This window comes from Halyomorpha halys, unplaced genomic scaffold (genome assembly GCF_000696795.3).
Source record: "Halyomorpha halys isolate HHAL.00 unplaced genomic scaffold, Hhal_1.1 Scaffold550.1, whole genome shotgun sequence".
In the NCBI taxonomy this organism is placed as follows: Eukaryota; Metazoa; Arthropoda; class Insecta; order Hemiptera; family Pentatomidae; genus Halyomorpha; species Halyomorpha halys.
Genome location: NW_027112242.1, coordinates 223,045 through 241,253, shown reverse-complemented (window position 1 = coordinate 241,253; position 18,209 = coordinate 223,045). Strand labels below are relative to the sequence as shown.

Below are 18,209 nucleotides of genomic sequence, written 5' to 3'. Positions count from 1 at the left end.
TATGAATTATATAAAATATTAGTGGTATCTTCCAGGAAGAATTATTTGACGACGTTCACCCTAAGAACCCATGATCTTACCATACCATGGAACATGTCAACCGTTATACTTATTTCATGAAAATAAAATATAATGTAAAATAGAAGATAAAAGATAAATGAAAAAAATAATAATAGGAAAGAATATAAAATAAATAACACCAGAATAAAATAGGAAAAGACCACTAATCCCTCCTAAGTAAGGATATAAACAAGTAAAGATAGAATATGTTTAACTAATTAAAACATTTACTTATATATAATTTAATTTCTATTTGAGACTACTTTGATTATCAATTATAATAAAAAATATCCACATATCTCAATCAATTCACAATCTTATTACAAAAAATAAATTCTTGATTTCATAAAAACAAGAAAGCTTATAAAATGAAGAAATCAATTCTTACATTATTATACAGATGACGGAAGCTCTGACCCCAACAGCATTCAAAGCCATATTAGTATTCAAGCCATGATGAAACAGTCTGTAAGTCCTACAGAAGGTTCACGACACGTCAGTTATAGATTCTTAGATCTATCTTCCTACAATAAACTGAGTCTATAAAGTATATGTAAATATTTTTCAATTCGCTAAAGATGTTAACTTCGTTAATGAAGAATGAAGGGAATAAAAAAAATCTTATATGTTACTTAAATGATCATTTGTTTATTTATTATTGATTATTGTTTATGGTATGTTAATTAAATGATCATTTTCATATTTTCTTCTTTAAAATTACTTCAAATAAACACGCTTTTAAAATGCCGTTAGTCACAATAGTAATGATCATAATGAAGTCCTATATCCAAAATATTTTATCATAGATATCGTGAGAAATGAGAAAATCTACTGATACCAAATTATTCACCTTCTTACTTAGGCCTTAAAACATGTCTCAATCAGAACACTGACTTAGATTATCGGCCTTCTCAAGATGCAAATTGCAGCAAGTTGGAAGGCCCAGAAACCAGGCCCTTAGTGGGTCAAACCGCAGAGAAGACATACAAAATGCACCTTCACTTGAACTACTTAACATCTGTTTCTATTTCTTCATTGAGGTCATCATGTTAATCTACGTTTTCTTCCATTGAAGTATGAAGATTGATCGTTCAAGTTTCAACATCTTCGACGCGTATTAATCATGTCCACCAACGCATGTGTTTAGGAAGAATTATATCCACTTTGAGTAAATGCTATTTTTTTTTTTGGTGGTATACCATTTTTTGTTAAGTCTTTGTGTACTTATTACATTTAACCTGTTTAAATATTACTATTTACATTTATTATTGTATGGACAAATATATTGACCACCACCAGATTTAAATTTCACTGTTTACCTATAATATTTATTCAACATTTGAAATATCAGTTATACAAAATTCAAGAAAATTAACTGAACCTTGACAATTCATCTTATATTTGAACATTGATCACATTTCATTAATATAAATTAATTTATAAATAACTTAGCTTCATTATTCTTTTGAAATCGATATGAAATCAACACATCGATTTCACCAGGATACTTCTTGCACCCACATACAGCTATAAGAAATCGTGAGTGAAAATTTCTCTCCCAAGAAGAACGCAATGACACCTAAGAGGGTAGATGCGGGAACATTTCGAAAGTATGTTGGGCATATCAAACATGATGACTTCACAAGTCACAACGTGCCACAATTCTATTACCCTACTTTACCATATTCTGGGTTCACAGAAAATTCTAAAGATCACCAGAAATTAAAAAAAAAAAAAAAAATTACAGAACTTGCCATAAAAGAGAAATCGTAAGAATATTGTAAGCATTAAGTTATATAAATATATATTCATATTTAGGACTTGAGGGTCTGTCGAAAATAAAACTACTATATTGTGGCGACGTTGCGGGACTTGATTGTTCTCATAATGATGTCCTTGAAAGTGAAAAAAAAATATTTCTAATTAAACACTTATATTTACAGAATAAAAATTGAGAATAATAAATAGAAACATTACTTGGAATTTGAAGGAAATGGTCAGGGCTGCGGTTAAGAAGTAATAAAAATAATAGTTTTCTACTATTTATTAAAAACTACAACAATTACAATCTATAATTTAAAATTGTTTTTTAACAAAGTTTCCTACATGACTAATAACTGCAATAACCACTAGAACTGATACGTTCCAGTTTTGGGGTGATACGTTCGAGTTACTGATTAAGAGCTAAATTGAGAATGAATGATAAATTTTGTAATTGGAGTTCTATCAAAGGGTAGATTCTCTACATGTTTGTATCACTTCATTATATAACTACCATAAAATTTACTAGATTATATTTTAATACAGTTGAAAATATCAATAAATATATTTTTTTTAAAATCTACATATCAGCTTTAATTAATAACCTTATTCTTATATTTTTCTATGGTGATCATTTGTTTTAGATTCCGTTTGAAATTGTCCTTTTCACGGTGCACGTTTTGAAGTCCTGTTTGCCTAGAATGAGTTGTGACAGTAGTTTTTTAGGATTTTCGTTATAGATGTACAACTGCGTTTGATATACACTTCGTTTTCAATATTGTTCAGAGGTTCCAAAATAGAATTTCCCGCAGTTTTCTTCAAAGGGATGAAAATCGCTGTCGCCGAAATATAGTTGCTTTATTATTGACTCTATCTTAAGACCTTCAATCGTTTATTTTTATTTATGTACAAGAAATATTTTTAAGCTTAAATGAGTTTTGTTCAATGGTGTTCCCAAGGTTGAGATATTCCATTTTTTAAAATAAAATTTTTCTTTAATTTCATTTTGCGAGCATTGTTTTGAATTTTAATGATTTTATACATCTGAATTAATCCTTTGAATTTTCATTTAGTACAGAGCATTGTGAGGAAAATTTTATCAATAAGGATCTTAATAGGGACAAAGACTGTACCTTATTGAAAATTTTATGTATCTAATTAAAGCAATATTAACCAGTAAATTTAAGAGAGATGGAACAAGTTTGATTGAACATGTTACGACTGTTCAAGGTGAAGTGGTGATAGTCTATCAGCCTGATATATATGATAGTATCAGGCCCTGTGTCTTTAATGTTTGAACCGAATTATCACCATGGGAAAAATGTTATCGTATATGTTTTGTTTTTCAAAATTATGGTGTTCTACTTCAATGAACGGTCATTAACACTAGAAGTGGGAATATAGTGGAGTGCGTAGCAACGTTTCTTCAGCACGTCCTGGATAGGAGAGTTGTGCCAGGTGTCATCATTATACTTCTGGGGAAGGTGAGACGGTGACCGGAAAGGAAATATCGGACAACCTTGTGTTCTGCCAGGAGTGCACCCAAAGACTACGTGGGGTTCGACCAAAATTTTATTTTTTTATTTTATATTCGCTTTTATACTTATTTGTATAATAATGTTAATTTAGTTAATAAGGTTAATCATTTACGTTAAGGTTAAGTCAACCTATAAGTTTTCGTTGTTTTATTAATTGATACGAATTCTTTTTGTTCCTTTTTCATTTTGTTTACATATATTCCTTCTCATTATTAAACTTTTGTACATATAGTTCTGCTGTTCTTTCTTATGAATGTACACTACATTCAACTTGTTAATATACCTATTTTTTTTTTGTTATGTTCACTTAATATCACGATAATTCAACAGGTGGGAGGTAACACCCCTAGGTTGTCTGTTATCTACATATTCACTAATGGTCATAATTCGATATTTGTTTATATAGGGTATATCGTAGTTATGTTGTGGCCATATTGTTTCGGGGTTTTCGTTTCTTTTTCTTCCTTTTGCGATTATATATATATATTTTTTCCCTTTAACTCATAATAATAAACATACTACATTAATTTCTTGTTTGAGAGGAAGCTTAAAACACAAACGTCATTTGATCCTTTCTATCAACTATTTTTATTTTTCTCCTATGTGTCAAGGAGACCTTTAAATATCCGCCAATTTTACTAATATTTTATCTATCAACAATAATACGATAGGAAATTTACTTATATTTTGACATTGAATATTTTATCATCCGCCTTAACTTGTTTATTAATAAATTATCTTGAAGTAAATTAATTTCCCTTTACAGTCTTAAATCACTTGACTCTGAGATATCCGACACCCATTATGTTTTAATTTTACAATTACACAGAATATCAAACCGAACATAGAACTTGAAGAGGAAATTCTCATACTTACAGAAGCCTGACAAATGACAAGAAATGAGAGAATTCCACAAAGAGGGTCGTACTTTCCCCCTACCGTTAGACTAACTAACTAAAGAGGAATCAGAAATAGAAGAGACAGTACAAAAAGAGAATTGTGGCTAAAGTGAAGGCGGCAATTTGATGATGAGGTTGCAGCAGATTTTCTCTACCAGAGAGAGCCAGTGAGGGAAATTGCAACGGACATCCATTTTGATTACTTTACAGGGGACATCTTGTCCTTAATGCGTCTGACAACCTCCTGGTGATGAGCAGAACTTCTTTATATTAATAACCCTAGAACACTAACCTTGTTCATCAGTACATTAATACAAATCATGAGTATATATTACTCACACTGAGTTTTAAGAAAAAAACGTGGTTTTTATGAACTTTAATAACACTTGTAATAATAAAGTTAATTAAAAATATAATAAATACAACCATCAAGGACAATTTATAGTTTAATTTTATGAATTCAACAATTTGTCATTTCCTTCAAGGAGAACATTGATAATCACCAATGCAATGAAGTAAGTTATTTTTATATAAAATGTACGAGGGTGGTTTGAAAAGTTCTCGGAATGTACTAGAAAGAATGCATTTGGTCTAGCGATGTTCCAATGCCTTGATCCCACGTCGAAAATGAGATTCCTGGCCTGCAAAATACCTCTCCAATTCGGCTGTCAGTTCTTCCGTTGTAGGAAATCTTCGTATATCAAAGACAATTTTCAGCTTGGGGAAGAGATGAAAGTCTGATGGTGCCAAATCAGGTGAATAAGGTGGATGTGGCAACAATTCGTAGCTCAGTTCATCAATTTTTTTCTTGATAATAGCACTTGTGTGGAGGCGTTGTTCTGACGAAAGAAGATTTTTTTCCTTTCCAAACCATTTTTTCGATTATCTTTTCCCGTAGTTGATCTAGGAGCTTTTCGTAGTATTGCCAGATTTTGTTCGGACATTTCCAATCTGGTGCGTTTATGGTCCAATGTCAAGAGCCGCGGCACCCATCTTACGGATAATTTTGTCATTCTCAATTCTTTGGTTATAATGTGGTATACCAGTTCAGATTACATCCCTCCATCCTCAGAAATCTCACGCACTTTCAGTCGACGATTCTCTGTGTACTTTTTATGCACTTTTGCGATAAATTTGGGGTCGTAGCACTTTTTGGCCGTCCACTACGGTAACTGTAATTATTCATGGTTTCTTAACATTAGTATTCTAGGGTTACAGTGATGACAGAAATAATAACAATGTATACCTTTTCTCGTTTATATATTTTATAATTCTTCGTAACTGAAAATAAGCAAAAATCTGCGACTAAATATTGTTTCTTAGAAAAAAAAATTATAAGAGTAAATAAATATCCCCGATCATAGTCATATAAATAAGATTCGTGTTATATATCAAGAGCCAAGAGCTTTAAAAAAAAACTTTTTTTATCAGTCTAAAATAAGGGCTTAATCTTATTTTCTTATAAGAAACAATTCCTAGGTTAAAGATTTGTCGAGAAGGATTAATTGGAGTGGTGGAAAAAAATTATTATTACTATTATTTTAAAAAAAATTAACGTTTATTTTAAAGTATACCTTGGATTTAAGAAGTTCTTTATTTAACTATTCAAGGAGTAAAAACATCGTTTCAATAACAACGTTAGATTTCCTGTGAAATTCATGACCTAAAGCGTATTCGATTTTTAAGTTTCTTTATAATTGGTTTAACAATGATTTTCATTCCCCTGCGACCTCTATATCTTATACGATAACTGTTTTTTTTTTTTTAAATCCATTCTCAAGGACTTTGCTTACGAGGTAAACTTTTTTATTATATCTTTCTATAAATAATCCCATAATTATGTGTGATCTTTATAATTCTTTATTTATAAAGTATTATTTTAAAACAGTATAATTCCTCATTTCATAATATAATATTTTCTTATTACTTTTGTACTAATTTAGATTTATTTATTAAGTATTAAAATTTCTGCTACTTGCCTTTCTCAAGTTTCCTCTGCAATACAAACTGAGCATTTTTAAATTATCAATAAAGATTAGGCCATAAAACTTCAAAAATGATGCCTAACTAAATTTTTAAAAAACTAACCTCAAATATTTTACCACTTTTTTAAATAAATCATCAGAGAGTATCAATTACTCATATAATAAGCAATGGGTGGAGTTATACATAGGAAGCAAATATTTGCTAATATACATTGGAACAGCGTGGAGACAATATTATATATATCACAGAACAATTCATAAAAATATTAATATATATTTTCAACAAAGAGGTATGCAATACATAAATAAGTTTTAACTAATTAGTCTATCTTATTATAAAAAAAAAATACAACATCGAAACATTTATATCGACACACATTCGAAGCTTGAATACCACAAAGATTAAAACATCTAACAAACATAAGCAGAATTGATAGTATAAGCTAAACAGGTTTTCAAGGACACATAATTTACCATATACATCAATTTACCCTTGTATAGAGATTAGTAAAGGGAAATCTAAAAGCTATAAAAAAAAAGAAAAAAAACTGTTTATAAGTTATAAGTTATTTAAATTAATACATAAGAGTGAAGTTATTTAAGTTAATACATAAAAGCCATTTATTTACAAAATTGGCCGAATTCCAACTGAAAACACATGATTTCAGTGGATTTTGAGAAGAAATTGTATATAGCTTGTTTAAATAAATAACCACATCTGATAAAAAGCTTTATTTTGTTTTCGAATTAGACGCATTCCAAAAATTACTATAAGTTAAGGTTACATTCTTTACTGAAGCTGTTCCAAACCCAGTAGCGTTGTTACCAAGTAATTTCTGTCTACGGTACAATTTATGGAATACGTAAAATACAAAAAAAAAAGAAATAAGTGCGATGCGCGCATCACGCAACATTCATCTAACATATAAAAATCATTATTTGCTTATTCGTACATGTTTAGTGCAAAAAAATATTAATGCAAAGTATTGGTATTTATTGTATCTATTGATTGATTACATGCACTATATAGTGATATTTCTTTTAACACTACTTCATTTTTCACTTTAGCAATCGAATTTTTAATAGACCTGAAAAATAATATCTGGACAGGTAGAAATGGATATTACTGATGGTACCTCTTTTTTGTATGTCTGAGATAACAATTTATCATTTATAGTTAAATATATAACCTAACAATTTTTACTCTCTAATAGATTATAAAACATCTAAGAAGTAAGAAAGAGAGAGAAAGAGAATAACTAGCCACTGTTACAATAATATTGCACAGGGGAGCTGTTTATTTAATTACCAAATAACTGTACCAAGATCTTCGAGGTCAAACCTTTCGAAATGTATTGCTAAATAGATTCTTCTTTCCTTACTATCAGTATAGATATTATTGTGTAAATATTAACACATGGAGGATATTGTAATGCTTATGGTCAGGGGAGTATGGAAGTGCAATCGGCCAATAGACCGGACGGGTCCGAAATGTGGTTGTGTTAAAATACTTGGTACAGATTGGGTTAGTCAATTGTGCAACTGAAAGATGAGGAGATAGACCAAAGATGTTTGAGATAAAACAAGTTGACGAATAATCCCAAGATTGTCTGTAAGAGATAGTAGGTAGAGTTGTGCTCACTGCTTACTAAAGCAATGTTCAAGTTTCATTTTTAAAAAAATACTACCGTGATTATAATCACAAACGTGTAGGTTTATTTCAGAGGATAGAGAGAAGAATAAATACTTTGAATTTTGAAATAGAGTAAACTTAATAGGAATACTAATAAAAAAATAAATAAATAAAAAAAACTTATAAATACATAAAAGGGAAATAAACTTATTTAACTATCAATTTTCTAATTATATTAATGATCATTAGAACAACATTAATATAATTATATGATAATCATTATAACTAATAATTAATTTATAGGTGGAGAGCTAAAATAAATCCTAACAAATCCCACTAAATCACTTTTACTTTCCGCCATAAACCAATGAAATCCTTTCATACAGTATCCTTGTTTAAAGTCCCATGAACGCCAGTTGAACAGATATGATACTTAGGACTCGATCTTGAAAAGAAACTTCATGGAATCCATACACAAGACTGTAACGAAAAAAAAACACTAGTAGACACTACACTTACATGAAAAACGCTTCAAAACTTATTTACAACAAAAAACTCACCTACACTATGATTATCAGATCTACTTGGACATACCGAATTGAGATTTGGGGCTACACTAAGCCATCGAATTCCGCCCGTATTCAAGCCTTACGATACAAATTCCTTTAACTACGTCACAAATACTTATCCATAAAGACCTTAATATCACTCCCATTTGTAGCAAATTTGACCCGAAACAGATTACCTCTTTTAATTCCAAAATCCATACCCACACAAACCCCTAGCTCTCATCCTATCATTCGAAACTATCGCTGATAACCCTCCGAGGCGTATAAAAACAAGATGACTACCTGACCTAATTTAAACTAGCGATGGAAGTGGTATCAGTGTATGGTTCCTTCAAAAGATATTATCATGTGTTCTTAGTTATAAGTTATCCCAATAACTTAATGTAAATTATTATAAAATTCTAAATTTCAATAAATTAATTTTTAAAAATATTATTAAATTTACAGATTTTCCTCAATTCAAATCCTAACACTAAACCCTAAACCTAACCAAAAATATTATATACTATAGTAATGTGGTTTTTGAAAGTCGCTCTGTGTTCGGAGAATAGTTTCATGAATAGACATACAGAAACAATCAGAAATTATGACTACAAAATGCTGGCACACATTTCAAAAAATAACCAACAGTAAAAGTTGCTATAATGATTTCTATTTTTAAATTATTCTGAGCACTATAAACATAAAATAAATGAATCCACGATTTCCTAATTAATTAAAGAGATCTAATAATTACTACAGTCTGTAAAGTTTCATTGAAAATGTTATATTGGCTAAGGTGAATTAGTATGACACAAGAAATTTATCATAGACAATATTATTAGTTCGATGGATAAAATAGTAATGCTAATGTAATCTCAAATTAAATCAAAACTTACTTATAATGGGAAGTAACTATTTAAATACGGAAAAAATAAAATAAAATAAAGATATACATATATAATTCCATACTACCACTTAAAGTTTAGCCTCGAAGTAAATTAGTTCCGGGTTTACTTTATTCCATATCTTACGTTATTTAAATACTAGTTTATTTCATTTAGGGTAGGTTTTGTAAATGATTAAGTCAAAATCTTGAACAAACAGGTTAAATAAAAAATATGTTTGAGAAGCTCAATTTCTATTCAATGGACTCCTTAATAGGAATCCATAAGTTATTGTAAATTATTAATACCAATAACAACTTATAACTGAGAGGAACTTTCACAACACTGAATATTAGCTCAGTGTAACTTTCATTCACCAAGAAGAAATCAGTATCAATAAATAAAAGTACGTTATCGTTTCAAAGGAGGTCGAAACACCAAAGCCATTAGACAATTATGGACTCCTTCGTATAACTGTTCATTGACTTGTGATTGAATGTAAATAAGAATCGATATCTCACCGCCAAGACACATCATAGAACGGAGACATGAGTATAGATAGATATTATTACTGCAGTTGGGTTAATAGAACCTGTTCCCTAGCCAAGGTCTGCACGTCCCGGCTTACCTTCATGGAATTTCTACCTGTTACCTAGTCTAACTTTTATATATATATATATGAGGATCTTGAGCATCAGTCAATAAGATAACTATATTGAGGTGACGTTTCGCAACCTTATTGTTTGCATAGTCATGCCCTACAATGAAATAAACCAGTTTTTACAACAAAGAATTTCTTTAACTAATTAAAACACAACAATGTATAGGGGTTAATTTAAAATTAATAACTATTACAATTAAAATATTACTTGCATTATGTTCTACATTGCTGTGATATACTCAAGGTTTGTACCAAAACTGAGCAGGGGTGAAACGGAAGGTAAATGTGGGTGGGTTTTGGTTTTTCCAAAATGAAACCGTTCTTTCTAACAGGTATTCAGTCCGTTTGAATTTAGTTTATTTATACTTAGTGGTATTAATTATGTCTTATGTGTATACAAACTTCGGAATATATACAAATATACTCGTATCTCTATAACCAAAACCCTAACAAAACTGACGACTACTTACTATTACTATCTGGTTCCTTTAACTTAAGATAGTGTAATATGGAAATTATTTATATGAAAGAGAAATTCTTCAATTGTATCCATAGCAGCTTATGCGCTTAGTTGGTCGGTTATTCCTGGTAAAACTAATGACCCACGATTTAAAATACAAGCTGAAGGAGTAAAAGTAGACACAACTAATTCGTTTTATTAATCAGCATTACAAACTGTGGAAACATTGGCATCTTCGGTAATTCTCTGTCATCCACTTCGATCTATAGCAACTATTTTTTACTTTCACTTACTTACTCAATATATATTCAGGGAAAATATTGCAATAATAGTGATGATGTAAAAAGGAATTATTGTATAGGTTTTAGCAACTAAATTGATAAGAAAAGTAGTTCTGGTGGACACACCAATAACTGTATAGTTCAACAAGGATTTTACCGGCTCTCTTAAGTAGTGTGGTTTATTTAGATTAAAACCTTCAATGCAATGCATCATAATCAAGTTTGGTTACAGATGGATTGAAGAGTGAGTTTTTTTGGATCACCAATAATTTAGTTTTGTTTTAGGCGTGAACAGCTCATACATATAAAATAAATCTCTGGTAATAGCTCGTGAAATTTTAAGAGAGAAAGTAGAGGTAGTAGTTCCTGATCCCTAAATTAGCGGCATTAATGGAAGACAACGTGGTCAGTGTTGTACAATTACCTAGGATTTGCTATTCGTCAAAAGTTGGTGAGTTAATGTTGCATCGTAACCGAGTCGATTCATCATAGAAATATATTTGTCTCTATGCATTTAATTTATTATGTTAGAATTAACACGACTTCGACTGCTATACACCCGCATTGCGTTGACAAATGTACAGCCAAGTGGAAATGAAAGCGCACCTCCAGGGACTTTCTAACCACCTTAGTACACTGAAGATGAGAGAAACCTCATCCGGAGCAGATATAGCTGGCCAAGGACTATTGCTACAGCTATTAGCGATCATTGAGTAGCTAGCTGAAATAATCTCGGCACACTCTCTAAACCAAAACAACAGCTTGGAACTCAATACATAGCAACGTCGACAACGTACTCGTGGAACGTTGGCTTGAACCCTGTGTGTAACGAGACCAGCAGTCTTCGTTTACTTCACCAAATTTGATTAATACAATCGAATCGTCTTTTTTTAAACTGTTCAAAGATTCTTTTAATCATAATATAAAAAAAAAAACTAGTGTGTAGAAAAACCACACAACTTTCTACAACGACACTAGAAGACAAAAATTTTAAACAAAAAATTTATATTATTGAGATTCCGTTCACCTTCTATCTCTTCTTATAAATACCTATTTAAACACAATACGAGATTATAAATGACGGACATAAACGATCTACAAAAACAAAAAGTTTTCCTTTTTGAAAAGAAATGCCATTGAGGCAATAATAGTGGCGACTTAATCAAAATCGAAGAAAACTCAAATAACGTCATGAATAAGAAACGACAGCGTTTGAGACTCAAAAGAATCTTTTTTTGTTGTTTTTATAATCTGAAATAAAGACCTTCAAACACCCACTCACACACGAAATGGAAGCATGCTGACTTGCATTTAGTGATTTTGAGTCAAGGAATTTTATTTCCATTGCAATGGATAGGTTATCAAGACTTTTATACTATATTTACATAATTTCATTTAATTTACATCATCGTGTGTCTTATTCTACAAAGATAGTAAATATCAAACGCATAAAAATGGTAAAAACGTATAAAAAACAGTAGCAATTGTCAATGGAATTTTATATTATTCTTTCAATTGTCGTTAGGAGGGGAAGGGAACTATCACCTATTATATTTAAATAAAGATGATACTACACATAACATTATTATAATTAAATACTCAAATCTTCAAGAAATTGAACATATGCAACATATTTGTATTGTTCAAGGGGATTTCTTTTCTAAATTATTTCGATCTTTGTTTTATTTGTTGATTTCTCTAACCTATTAGATGTGAAAAGAATCAATGAACATAATTATTTATAAGTTATAAGAATTTATAAAATAATAACAAGAATTAGCTGTAACGTAACCGTCTACGTAGATAATAATTATTAATACAATTTACATAATGTAATAATATTATTCTTTATTTATTCTGGGATTGATCCCTTTAGAATAATATATAGACGTCAACATTAGGCTTTAGAGCCTTAGAGTAAAATGCAAAATAAAAATGAAATTATAAAACGTCATAAAATATAAAAAATAATGAATTTAAAAAGATAAAACTGAACAACAATAATTAACAGATAATATAAAATAAAAATAGAACAAATAATATAAAACCATATGTCATATCATAAAACATAAGATGACTAACACTGATAATAAATAAAAAGAGGGAAAAAATGATAAAAAATCAAATACAATTAAACCAAAAATAATAAATGAAAAGGTACAATTTCTGCATATTTACAAGTATATATAAAAATCTGAAACATTAAATACAGAAAATATATAAACCTTCTTTGACACTTTCAATTGCTATTTTTTTGGAATTGGATGGACAGAAGATGGTCGAAGATAAGGGATTTGAAGATTGGAAGGGTATTAGAACTGAGAATAAAGGAGCATAATGAAGTAAAATAACTGAATAAATAATCATCTGCCATATCCGGATTCGAACCCGGAAAGGTAGGGACCCACTGTATCAAACACAATTTAAATTACTATTTAAATCAAAATAGGTCAACTTAATAAACTCATCATAAACTCAGTGACAACTGACTGTTTGCTACTAAGACATTTAGCCGAACCGACTGCCTTACAGTTAGAGCAGCGAAGGTAGCGGTACCCACCTAAGCTGAGGTATTACTCCGTAAATTATAGCCACTCACCAATTAACCATGGAGTTGGTAACTGATGAACTAGACGGTCCGATCACTAATCACCATAAATCTTAGAGTAGTCTGGGAGAATTGCATCGTCGGCACTTGGCCCGTGATCTATGTGACGTGGGGGGTACTGGGCAAGGAATAGCTATCCCTATCCAACAGCTAGTACGGTATAGTAAAAGTTTTCTCAACTATAAATTTAGGCATTAGGTATATCACAACCGGAATACATTAAATAAGGTCATAGAAAAAATGTATAATGTAAAATATTTGTTTAAAGAACTGCCTCTATATTTAGGAAACAAAATTAATCTTACGCGCCCGATGGTGATACTGATTTTAAGTGAAACATATCTTTTTAAGTAAGCACCATTCATTAAAAATCATTTGTTAACTTCCCACCAAGCATACGAAAAAAAAAAATTTATTGATAAACAAAGTGAACCCCGAAAAGGGTTTAACTTTGGGTGGTAAAATATCGGTTCTATAAGACGAACGAAACTACACAACACTGAATTGAAGGACCTACATTCGGTAAATATAATTCAAGTTATAGCATTGCGTCGTATAAGATGGGCGTCTAAGGTTCGAGGGATTAGTAACAAGCAAATCCCTAAAATGTTAATAAACACTGAGCCAACTGGTAAACGTTCCAGAGGTAGACCGAAACGTAGATGGGAAGATTGCGTTAAAACTGATTTAGTAGATTTGGATTTGGAGGAGCATCACTGGAAGGATGTATGTAGACAGCGATTGGTGGTATCGAACCTTTGGGTTCTTTAGGCCTTTATTATCAAACAAACCGAACTCATATTTTAATCATTATCTTCTAGTTTCCTTTCTACAGACTTTTTCAATTTACATTCTTTTCTTTCTAGTAAAAAATGTATAAATGAAGATATTTTGCAATTAAATATTAACTTACTTTTAAATCGGTTCTTCTAATCATCATTATCCAATTCAGTAACAACGAATTAAAGATTTAACAGCAGAAAGAGTATACTGCTTTTGCGGAAAGATCACAGTATTTCATTTTCAAAGACATAAGTAAATAGGATTTTTACTTCCAGATTCATACAACTTCTAATTGTCATCCCAAAACTATTTTTCGAATCGAGTTATTCGTTTTTAAAACTAACAAAAGCAATGTAGCATACCTTAGCCTGCATTTTTAAGATTTGAAAAAAGAAAATGACATCAATATGAAGGTATCCTTGAGAATGGCCTGAGGGTCAAAACGTTGAAAAAGTTGTAAAGAATAAAGTTGAGAGAAAAAAAGGATCAAATTTGTTTTAAATTAAGAATAAAAAAAATTATTTTAAGTTGAAAGTTTTAAATAGAATCTACTAAAAAATTACCTCCTACTTTATTACCTCAATCGGGCAGATTATTTATTATTTCCGCCATTGCGAGTTTGGATCTACATAAACTCACTAGTTAATTAGATAGTTATTAAATAATTTATTACATTTACTAAATTGAATGTAATATCCAATAATTAGGCAAAATCATTAGTTGATTACACTAAAGGAAACATATTATGTAATTAACTAATACAAATAATTCATATAATCATGTATTAGTTCATTTTAAATAGTCTTCCATTATAAAATAATTTAATAATTTTCAGGAAGATGACAAGTATGTAATATGATTTAATTATAATATAACTTAAAATTACCTTATTATTAACACATTATTTGGGCTTTATGCACGCACGGACACACTAACACAAACTCTCATGGAGTAATAAAAATATAAATTATTATACTCAAAGCAAAAATGCAAAAATGCATAAAAGAAACTAACGATTTCCTCATTCCTCAACTTACTTCAATGGAATGACCCATTTAACCTTAAGTCTCTGGATAGAGGGCATAAATTCCCATTACAAGTCTGCTGTCAGAATAAATTAGAACTACCATAATAGGTAAAAGTGAGATAATGTTTTTTTAATAACAATAAATTTTCAAAAGTCAGACTTATCCTAATGCAGGAAAACACATGAATCCTCTAAAAATCGAGATAGACCGCTTCGAACTGCCACACAGGTCTCATTCCTTGGAATAAAAAACCGTTAAAACTTATGATTTGACAATAGGAGCTCAAGAATTGAATACAACAAAATAGGTGTATAAGTTTCAGGGTCAGCTATAAATGAGATACTCATAAAACATATCATTAACAGTGAATTGAAGTTTTCGACTTCATCGAATTCTTCAGGATTTATATAGATCTTTGAAAGAAAATTTTTAGGTAATTTTGGATTTTCAATATAATAATGTTGGTGTTATATTATGGTAAGCGACTCCAGGTTTAATGTAAAACATTCTAATTAACAAACATTCTAACATTGTGAAAGTTTATATTTTTTCAGTTCCATGTTTTACGACCGAATGTATGTTCGTAAAATAAAAAGGACGTTTAAATAAATAAAAAAAAAAAAAAGAGATTTTAAAACATAATTCATAATAATAAAAGAAAGATGGTGCGGGTACAGTCAAAGAAAAAAACCTCAAATAGTTGTGAAACTATTTAATTTGAAATAACGTTTCGCTCCACACTGCAAGGCTAACATTGCTGGCAAGCACGAAAATGAAAAGCAAAAAATATAATGATTATAATTTACAATAAATTGAAAAAAAAAAAAATCATGAGTTCCTATATTCAAAGACTTCATCAGAAATGATATTTTTGTTTTACATCAATGTTATTCTCATAAGTACCAAAACCCTGATTTAAAAAAATTCTAATTATATACAAACTATTGAATAATATGAATAGTTCTTTAGTCTTCATTCATAGTTGTAATTATGGTTATAAAACTCACTTATGATATAAAATTAAAAAATAAAATAATAAACGGTAAATACTATTTTATCTCATTTTTTTATGAAAGTGTTAAATAATAATTGTTGAAATAAAAAGTGTATAAGTAAAAAGTGTATCACACCTGATATGAAAAGATTTCAACAGCACCCTACCAGCGACCAACGGAACTACGAACTGCTCTCAACATGGTGACACCATCTAGCGCCAATTCATAGAACTAAGAGCATAAACGTGGTCTAACTTACCTGAAATAAAAACATAATATTCCATTACACTTATTATCAACAGATGATTAAATACAATTAAATTTAATACAATAAATTAAATACAATAATTTACAATAATAGATCAAGTAAATCAATTACAGTGTGAATTTGAAGGAAAAAAAGTCGTAAGTAGTTAAGTAAAATAATTACGTTAATGAAACTATAACCGTTTTATATACATTAATGAATTGTATTTACTATTTGCTTTACACTTTATAAAAAGAAAAAAAATTATATATATAAATAGTAAAACGAAAACAAAAAAAATACCTTGAAATTTATTTTGTATACACATATGTAATATAAAACTCAATATAAGGGTAATTATTATCTTAAAAATACGATCCTGAGCACATCACTCAGAATAACATTAAAGGAATTGAATATCAAAACCTACCACAGGCAATTGACCCCCCACAGATCATCTGGTCCCATGGTGTAATGGTTAGCACTCTGGACTTTGAATCCAGCGATCCGAGTTCAAATCTCGGTGGGACCTTCATTTTTTTTCTTTTTCCTCTAAACATTTTTTATTTTTAGTGAACGGAATTTAACTGTAGTGTATATACAGTCTAAAATAAATTTTGTACCTAACCTTTTTTTAACACTAAAAAATATTTTAAAAAGTAATTTGAGATAAAATATAATAATAATAATGGTAATTTAATATACCATATTACATCCACTGAAATATAAACAACAAAAAAGTATATTTAAAAGTTCCAATTTAGAAAGTTTAACATTTATAAAAAATTAAAAAAAAAATGTTAAAAATTATTTTGATTCTTATGAAAAATTTAAAACAGTTAAAATTATGGGAATTACATCGCTCTTTTCCACAAAAACTAACTAGCCACCTTGTTTGGTTTAATTAATTTTTTTTTAAGGAGCAGTATAATCTTTCCTAACAATATCGATTGGATTTCCAACTATATTAAATTAATTCAATTTTCCCAGTTATATTATAAAATATTTACATTTTTATCACCCATTTGGATTCTAAGATTCACTAACCAGTTGGGGGAATCTTGTTACTTGACAACGGTTATGTTCTATATTCAAACACAACAGTACATCTGCAAAGTCCTAATTTTCTTAAATTCAATGGGATTCGTGTTGGTTTTAAATTTTAGTAACATTTCACTACCGATTTCATAGTAGGTTTAAAAATCTTAAATGTTCCAACAAGTTTTCAAATTATTAGAGGAGAGACCTTGTCTCTCATCATAGAGACACTACATTTCTTATAGTGGCATCACTGACTATTACTTTTTACCAATTATTTTAAATACAAATTTTTAGTCCAAATTATTTTAATTAATTAAATTTAGGACACTGTTAATATTTGTCATTAATTAAAATAACATAGGATTATTCAAAATATTTCAGTATTCATGTTAAAAGAATTTCTAATGAAATTACATGAATATAATTCTGGGCTTACTTTAAATGTTAATAAATTCATTGTTTTTTTAACTTTAATTGATAGAACCCACTTATTTATTTATTTTTTAATAACAATAATAATGTATTATCATTTATAACATAAAACTAGAAAACAAAGATATTTTGTATTTGTGCTAAATAATAAAAAAGTTGCATAGAAAAAAAGTTGATACTATTAAAAAAAAAAATACTGGAAGGAGGAAACAAATATATTAGGGGCAGCCAGTCGGTGCTGCACTCTGAGCTAGATCTATTGAACTAGTAGAGAGGGCATGTCATAATATTCAAAATAATACAATATTATGTCAATAAATAACTTTACAGGAAAAAAACAAAAAAAACTAACGTGAATAAAG

At 29.4% G+C, this 18,209-nt stretch overlaps 1 protein-coding gene and 1 non-coding gene across 4 annotated transcripts in view; one reads left to right on the top strand and one right to left on the bottom strand.

Annotated features, from left to right (window-relative positions):
• raskol (Ras GTPase-activating protein raskol) overlaps positions 1–18,209 on the bottom strand; it is a 758,358-nt gene that overhangs the window by 540,559 nt on the left and 199,590 nt on the right. The gene's annotated exons all lie outside the window — the stretch shown is intronic.
• TRNAQ-UUG (transfer RNA glutamine (anticodon UUG)) lies at positions 16,835–16,906 on the top strand. The gene has a single exon. It is a non-coding gene; the product is annotated as a tRNA-Gln (tRNA).